Source organism: Vidua chalybeata, chromosome 1 (assembly GCF_026979565.1).
Source record: "Vidua chalybeata isolate OUT-0048 chromosome 1, bVidCha1 merged haplotype, whole genome shotgun sequence".
Lineage (NCBI taxonomy): Eukaryota > Metazoa > Chordata > Aves > Passeriformes > Viduidae > Vidua > Vidua chalybeata.
The window spans coordinates 75,639,526-75,648,369 of NC_071530.1; the positions used below are offsets into that span (position 1 = coordinate 75,639,526).

General features: G+C 38.7%; 1 long non-coding RNA gene across 1 annotated transcript; it reads left to right on the forward strand.

Moving 5' to 3' along the window:
• The first annotated feature begins 1,327 nt into the window (after window positions 1-1,327).
• LOC128797435 (uncharacterized) lies at window positions 1,328-4,225 on the forward strand. The gene is made up of 3 exons (XR_008434191.1): window positions 1,328-1,493; window positions 2,105-2,185; window positions 4,131-4,225. It is a non-coding gene; the product is annotated as an uncharacterized LOC128797435 (long non-coding RNA).
• Window positions 4,226-8,844: the final 4,619 nt, after the last annotated feature.

Below are 8,844 nucleotides of genomic sequence, written 5' to 3' on the forward strand. Positions count from 1 at the left end.
TACCATTACAAAATACTTTAAAATGTGGGTGTTGGAGTAGTGGTTGCTGCTGCCTATAATCTGTCCCCAAGCAGCCTGTCCTGTAGAAAAGCAAGTTGAGTTAACCTTCAGGCAACACAGTCAGATCTTCACTCAACACTCACTGCAGCTGGCTCAGCGATACAGGCAAGAAAGGCTCTTTTTGCAGGGTATTAGTCAAGCAAAGGATATCACATGTGGATGAAGGGGACTCAGTGAGGAAAAGAGGCCAACCACGTGGAGGAGACAGCTTAAGAAGAGGAAGGGATGGGGGGCGGAGCTAAGGGCTGGGCAGAGAGGTTTGGTCTCTAGGGGAAGGGGGGTGGCCACCAGGGATACCAATCCAGTCAAGGGACAAGGAAAGGAGAAGCCAGGGGAAGTTGCAGCACAGAAGTCCATTTGGAAGTCTGTTTTTCCCCCAGGAGGACTGACTCTATGGTGAGTAGTTACTGCTATTGCCAGGGCTGAGAACTTGGGAATTGACCAAGGTGGGAGAGTTCATGGGATGCTACAAATACTTATATGAAGGTCAGCTTTAATCTAATCTATTTTTATTTTGATTCTTGGTTTCAAATGAAAAAATTGCATCCCATTATCTTGAGAGTTATATTACTCATTTTAAAACTTTAACGGGTGTAAACATGTTTTCATTTCTAGCATTTGTTTTATTAATTTCTCATGACTTCTTCAGTAAAATACAAAAAAATCCACTTATCTTCCATGCAGACTCATTTTTGGTACCATTTACTGTGTTTTCTTATCCTTTCTTTCTGGTTTACCATCTAGGTTGAGTTTTTCTATTCTCTAGTCTGAGTTTTTAAATGTTGTATAGTTTGACTGGTTTTTTTTTTTTTTTTTCTTTTAGTAGATCACATTGTTCATGGCTTTCAATACCATGTTTCACTCATTGTGTGCTGGTACAATAACTACCTCAAAGTAGAGGTTTTATTTTATTTTATTTTTAGAGCTTTTCTTACCAAAAAGTGACTATTACAAGCAGAGCAGTATATTTACTCAGTTTCTATCTCTAACATCCTCTGCTCTTCTATGCAAGTTCCATGTCATCAGCCAATGCTGATAAGAAAGAGAGAAAATTACTCTATAGAATGAGGATCTATGGATTTTACTTACTACTTTGGACTCCTAATACCAAAGTGTCACAAAATGAAAATAGGAATCAGGCTTTGCATTAAGAAGATCAGTGGAGTAGGTGGTTACATAAAATAGAACTTCATGTAACAGCCCTGTTATGTGGGGTTGTGGGTTGGAGGCAGACACACAACACAACACACTGAGAGTCATCAGCAGACAGCCACAAGTTTATTATGGCTGCCTTTTTTATAGGGGCTTTGAATTTCCTGGGTTAGATAGCTGATTATATGGGATCTCTCCCCACCCTGTTCTCTGTGTGTCTGCATCTAAGCTTGAACAGAGTTGACTAAGGTCTCTGTTACCACTTCTCTAGAATGTGCCAGGTCAGCTGAGTTGGATTTGTTATGGCCAGATTTATCTTGTTCAGTTACAGACTAACTGTACTGTGACAAGCCCAAATCTGGAAAACCCTAAGAATCTATTTCATTATAATGCTTAGTTTGAAGAGTAAAGCTAAGGTCAGAAACAGTATTTTCGTGATAATTTTCTAGTTCACAATGTCTCTGTTTCATGCTAATAGAAGCCGCTACTGTATATATTGTTTTTCCTAAGATAAAATCAAAACCAGAAACATTAAGTGGAAAACTTAGGGGTAGAGAATGAGAAACACAAATAAAATTAATGTCTCACTCCTGTACTTGTTTTGGCCTTAAGTCACACCTAAGTGTCAGCTTTGTTCCACTTTATTCCCTCTTATCTTTCCATTAATAGGGGAATTACTCTATTGCAGAGATAAGGTGTAGCTAGCATCCCACTTACACTATATTTAATTACAGGGACAGCAAACAAAAATAATTTTGACTGAAAACACACATTGAAACTGGAACACAGCCAGCATGTGTGGTCCTGCCATTTCCTGAATGAATAGTGTTTGAAATGCATTTGTCTCTCATTCTTTTTATCATTTTCTGGTAATTGCTTTTGATTCTTTCAGGATCAGTGCAGAAATAGATTATGTAAGTCCATCCGAAGACTTGGTTTTAACCAGTGTTAAAAGAAGTAAATAAATAAATAGGTGAGGTTTTTCTTTCTCTTAACAGGAATTCAGTGCAATATATCTAACGTTCATATTGGGTCTTCTTTGTACTAAATTCTCAACAAATTGAATTTATATAGAACTGATTCTTTTTGGTCTCAAAGGTATCTGCATGGCATTAACTTAGAGAGAAAAGTGTTATCTCCATCTGCAGTGGCCCTGTTGTGCAAGGTATTGAAGTGTATGCTTCTTTTCACCAGGTTTTTCTGATGTTGTCTGCAGTATTTAGGACAACAGACAACAAAGGGGAAAAAAACCAAAATATGCATTTTGATTGTCTTTCCTTTTGTTTCTATAAACACAGTCTTTAAGCATTATTTTTTTTTCATTTCATAAGACCTTTTGATTAATCATTTCACAAAGAATGGAAGGAAAGACCTTTAAAATTGTGTTCATGTTTAGAATACAAGTTTATGTTAAGCTCTTTTGAGGTTTTGACAGTATTTATTTCCTTCCTGTTTTCCAACTTGAGTTGGAAATGCTGAAATACCATAAAACTTGGACAAATTTGATAGATTCATATCCAGACCTAGCGTTTCAGTGCACTCTTGACTGTAAACATGCTTCTCACTCCCCCAAATTACTACCCTGCTGTTTATGTACTGAAAGGGAAGAGAATTTCTATTCTATATCATGCTCTGGCTTTCCACTTTCCCCTGTCCCCATTATTTTGCATTGTCATATTGTTTGACATCTGTCTTTTATTACACTCTGCTAGGCCAGCATTGATTGTTTCCACACCATCATGCTATGTGTCCTGTGTACAAAGGGCTTTGTAAACAAAATGTTCTGGTCATAATTCCTTATAAGGAAAGCTTTCTCAGCACTTTATTTACTCTTACATGAAAGGGATTGGAGAGTTCTATTTTATATATTGTATATATTGCAAATTATTACAATGATGGAATGCTGCTAGGAATGTCAGAGATACCAAGATTTTTAATCTAAATAAAGCTGACGACAGTGTTAGAGTAAAAACCTAATGCCAATGCCAATGTGTTTGTAATTTGTGTTTTACGAACTATATATATACCATAAAACAGAAAAACAAATATTTTTTCCTTTTCTGAATTCTTTAGAAAATCATCTGTTCAGACTTTGTTGGAATTATTGTTTCCATGTGTATTTTGTTTGCATGACAGTTTTTGGTAGGGGAGGGGCCTACAGGGGTGGCTTCTGTAAGAAGCTTTCAGAAGTTTCCTCCGTGTCTGGCAGAGCCAATGCCTGCAGGTTCAGACAGACATGCCACTGGTCAGGGCTGGGCCAAATAGAAATGGTGGTAACACCTCTGTGATAACAGATTTAAGACGAAGAAAAACAAAAGTTATTGGGCAGATATAGCTATTGCCAGAGAAGAGCAGGGTGAGAACATGTGAGAGGAATGACTCTGCACATACAAACATCAGTTCAGAAGAAGGGGCAGGAGGTGCTCCAGGCACTGGAAAGTTGCCTGCAGCCTGTGGTGCAGACCATGGTGAAGTACTTGTGCCCGTGCAGCCCATGGAGAACCTCTGGGATGCAGAGATCCAGCTGCAGCTCATGGAGGAGACCCATGCCAGAGAAGGTGGATGCCTGAGAGGAGGCTGAGAACTCATGGGAGGCCTGTGCTGGACTAGGCCTGCTTCCTGTCAGGGACCTGCAGAGCCATGGAGAGAGGAGCCCATGCTGCAGCAGAAGTGGGATCATAACATGAGGAAGCTAGCAGAAGTGCTTACTGAGAGATTTCCATCATTTCCCACAACTCCTGACTAACTGGGGTGTTGCCCTAATTTTTGAAAGTGTTAAGTTTTCTTTTATAGTTCTTTTGAAAGTTTTAAAGTTCTCATAAAACTTCTTTAGCCTTCTGATAATGTTTACATATTTCTACTGGAGTTCTCACGCACTGTTCATGTAAATAATGATTGTTTTGCATTCTTCTTTGTAGGAGGAGAGAATTGATGGACTGCTGGTTTGACCAGTGTGGTTGGAGAGGTGGTAATTCCATCCTCCAATCCACAGTCACCTTCAGAATTCTATAAATACCAGATGTTCGAATAAAACTTTCTCTTTTTTCTTTTTTGAACTTAACAAGCTTCTGTGTACTCATTTCGTGCACAATAACAACACTGGGGAGGAACTTCCTAGTTGCCTGGAGATTACCAAATGTCACTTCCATCTACAAGAAAGGTTGGAAAGAGGATCCGGGGAATTACAGGTCTGTCAGTCTAACATCACTGCCAGTGAAGGTCATCTGGAATGCCATCACATGGCATGTGCAGGACAACCATGGTACCAGGCCCACCCAGCACGGGTTTATGAGAGGCAAGTGTTGCTTGACTGACCTGATCCCCTCCAATGACAAGGTGTTCCACTAAATGCATGAGGGAAAGGCTGTGGATATTTTTTACATGGACTATAGTAAAGCTTTTGACGCCATTTCCCTCATAATTCTCCTGGAGAATGTCTGCTCACAGCTTGAAGAGATCCACTGTTTTCTGGGTAAAAAGCTGACTGGATGGTTCATCCCAGAAGTGCTGGTGAATGAAGTTACATCCAGTTGGCAGCCAGTTACAAGTGGGGTTCCACAAGGCTCAGTATTGTGTTTAGTCCTGTTTAATATCCTTGTCAATGATCTGGATGAGGGGATTGAGTGCAGCCTCAGTTACTTTGCAGGTGACACCAAGTTCAGTGTGACCATTGACCTGCTGGAGGGTAGAAAGGCTCTGCAGAAGCATCTGGACAGGCTGGATCAATGGGCCATAGCCAATGGTGTGAGGTTTAAGGAGGCCAAGTGCCAGTTCCTGCACATGGGTTGCAACAACCCGGTGCGAGGGTACAGGCAGGAGGAAGGATGTCTAAAAAGCTGTTCAGTGCAAAAGGACCTGGAGGTGCTGGTCAACAGTGGCTGAATATGAGCCAGGGTGTGCCCAAGACGCCAAGAAGACCAATGGTATCATGGCTTGTATCAGCAATAGTGTGGCCAGCAGGACAGAGGAAGTGATTTTCCTCTTGTATTCAGCACTGGTGGGGCTGCACCTCAAATCCTCTGTCCATCCTCTTTCACATCAAGAAGACATCCCTACAAGAAGGATATTGATGTGCTGGAGAATGTCCAGAAAAGGGCAACAGAGCTGGTGAAGGATCTGGAGTACAAGTCATATGTGGGGTGTTTCAGGGAGTTTGGATTCTTTAGCCTGTAGAAAAGGAGTTTCGGGGGAGACCTTATTGCTCTCTGGAATTACCTGAAAGGAGGTGGTAGCCAGGTGGGTGTTGATCTCTTTTCCCAGGTAACAAGTGACAGAATGAGAGGAAATGGTCTCACAATGTGTTGAGGGAGGTTTAGAGTGGCTATTAGGAACAATTTCTTCATGAACAGGATTGTTAAACACTGGAAAAGGCTGCCCAGTCACTGTCCTTGGAGGTATTTAAAAGACCCATAGATATGATGCTTAGGGCAATGGTGTAGTTGTGGGCTTAGCAGTGTTAGGTTTATGGTTGTACCTGATGATCTTAAAGGTCTTTTTCTATGTAAAGGACTCTAGGATTCTATGAAAAGGTGTTTTAAAACAGATTGTATTCCAGTGTAAACAATTCATTGCAAGAATGCACTGCACCATGTAGCACAACAGGACCTACTTTCCCTCTGCCCCTAAATTGGTAGATTTGCTCTTTCACTGCAGCTCAGAGTAAGGGAAAAACATTGTCTCAGCAGCACTGTGTATCTTTCATGACTCCCTTTTATGATTGCAAAAATATGATTTCTTGGGGCTTTTTTTTTTCATTATTTTGTTTGATTGGTTTTCATTCAAAATGTTTATTTTGTACATATTTCACAAAAGAGTATTTGCAAAAGTACAAACACACCACAGGCTTGGACTAAGTAATATTCTTGTTCCCTCAATTATATGTCATCAGCTCCTTGTAACACCTGTTCATGCTGTGAAACGATACTCAACGTGTTGATCTTCTTCGCTTCCCTCTGGTCTTTCCAATAAAAAAAAATTAATACAGTAACAAATCAAACCAACATGTCATCTGCAGTAACAAAGTCTTGGGTTTTGTTTCTCTTGCTTGAAGTTTCTTAGACTATCAAGTGCCCAGGTTTTCAGAGAGTTTTACTCTAAAAACTGCCCAACATCTACTGTAACATAGGTTAGATAGGGGGCTGGATTAAGAGGAGGTGGAATACCTTTAAGTATAGGAAAAAGGCTCAGACCTTAATACTAGAAGAGAAAAAGCAATATGAAAGGATGGGGAGGCCATCATGGTACCACAGAAAAAAAATGAAAAAAAAAGGTATTGCGATGACTGAGCAGGATGCAATTCATGGATATAAGAACAGATAGCTTTTATTGTTCAGTAATAGGTTTCAAAGCTGACACTACTTTTTACCTCTCATACATTCTAAAACCCTTCTGCAAATACAGTATCCGCAAGGTTTTGACAACCTCAGCTCTCCAGATATTTAACAAATGCCTTTTTAGGATCAGATAATTATTGTTTGAGTGTCTGTTTGAGGCTCAGTATGAATAGGACTCCTGTGGCAGTACAGCTCCTTTGAACACAAACATGGCATTGCTATTGCATCCTAAATCATAGGAGAAAAAAAATGTTCAGTGCAGCTCTGATCTGCTCCCTCTAAATTCTGAGGCTAAATTGGAATAATACCTCTCAGTTGGTTGAGAAAGTGTTTTTCTTTACTGATATATTAAACAAGTGTTTGTTAAATGTAGAAAATACTTTAATTTACCTACAGCTGAATTTACCAAAGAGCTAAATTAGAAAACCATTAAGTCCATTTAGGGACATCAATAGAAAAAGGATATGCAATTCCTGACAAATTGAATTTCAAACTTGACCTACAAATAGAAAATTATGCATTCATCCCTATTTCTGATTTTAATTTCTTTTGATTGTTTCTTTTCATTTGGTTTTGGCTACTAGACCCCAGAGATTTTCAGTGTCCAGCATGTCTTTGTGAAGGCAGTTGTACACTGCAAACTAATTACTTCTCAATTTCTATTCATTTTCATTTTGTAATAAGCCACATGTACTGAGTTTTACCACACTGCATTTCCCTTTACAATATATTTCTTGCTAACCCACAAAAGCTTTTAAGCTTTTTGTTTTAAGTTTTTATTTGTTCCCTTCTTAGTTTCTGACATTTTAGTCGGGAACATAAGCAATAAAATCATAATTAGAATTACCTTTACTGACATCAGAGACATAAAAAATACGTCCTTACTTAACCTCTTTACATCAGTATAGTGTTCAGTGCTGTTTCCCATGGCCTCTCCTCAACACACTGGAAAGATACAGATTGAATGAATTGTATGTGAGAAGTGTAGGAAATTGCAAACAGTTCACACCCAGAAGAAGGTAATCAATGGCTTTTGCTCAGGTTGGCAACCTGTCACAAGTGAGGTCCCTAAGGGATTCTGTCCCACATGTTCGTAAATTATACGGGTGATGGGATTGAAAGCACCCTCACCAAGTTTCCTGATGGTGCCAAATATGGTGCTGAGGTGAACATGTCACAAGGGCAAGACACCCCACAGAGAGACCTGGCAGGTTGGAAGGTGAGCTAGCGAGAACAGTATGGCGTTTATAAAAGACAGGTGGTAGTTCTTGAGCCTGGGATGAAATAACCAAAAAACCCACTACAGGTCATCATGTGTGTGGCTGGTGAGGAGCCTTGCTGAAAGGGATCTGCAGTCCTGGTGGGCAACAAGCTGAACATGAGTCAGCAGCTGCAACAGCAGGTCTAATTCCTGGGCTGCACCTACCAAGGAACTACATTCCTTTGAGGAAATTATTCCGTGTGGTTTATTTTGCTCTGGCTTGATTTATTGAGTTTTGAGTGATTTTTTCCCAGCAATTTCCTTGCATATATATATATATATATATATATATATATATATATATATGTGTGTGTATATATATATATATATATATATATATATATGTGTGTGTATATATATATATATATATATATATATATGACTATTATGGTAAATCATATATAGATTATCAAAATTTAAGGTCAAAATATTATTTTAATATTATATTTAATATTATATTTGATCTGATACTCTTCTCAGTGCTTATGTAGGCAAACTAGAGAAAGATCTTTATCATAATAATGTGCAACTGCCAAGCCAAAAGGAATCTGAAAATAAATTGAGCAATATTTACTTATTCTTTAAGTATCTAACTTCTTAAATTTCTCCCAATTAATATGTGGATGAAAAGGACATAGAACGTTTTTCAGCTCTTTGTAGCTTAGGCAATCTACCAAATGTTTTCCCAGACATGGAAAAGATAGAGATATACTTGAATACACTTCATGGAAGTGACCCCCTGAGAGTCCTACTGATGTAACAGAGACATTTACAAGTGCAAGGATCTGTCAGAATTACTTCCAGATCTAGAGTTTAGCTTGTAAGTTTTATGGATAACGACTTGGTAAAATATATCTTAGTTATTTTATTGTGATTTCTTTTAAGGAAATGGTAAAAATGTGAGTTATAAAAAGAGGATGAAACATTTGTATCAAAGTTAATGTTGAAGATCACACGCAGTAAGTACTTGAAAACCTCATCAGTTATAATTACTTATTACATTTGTGCCTTAGGGCAGCACAATATGTATTATGCATA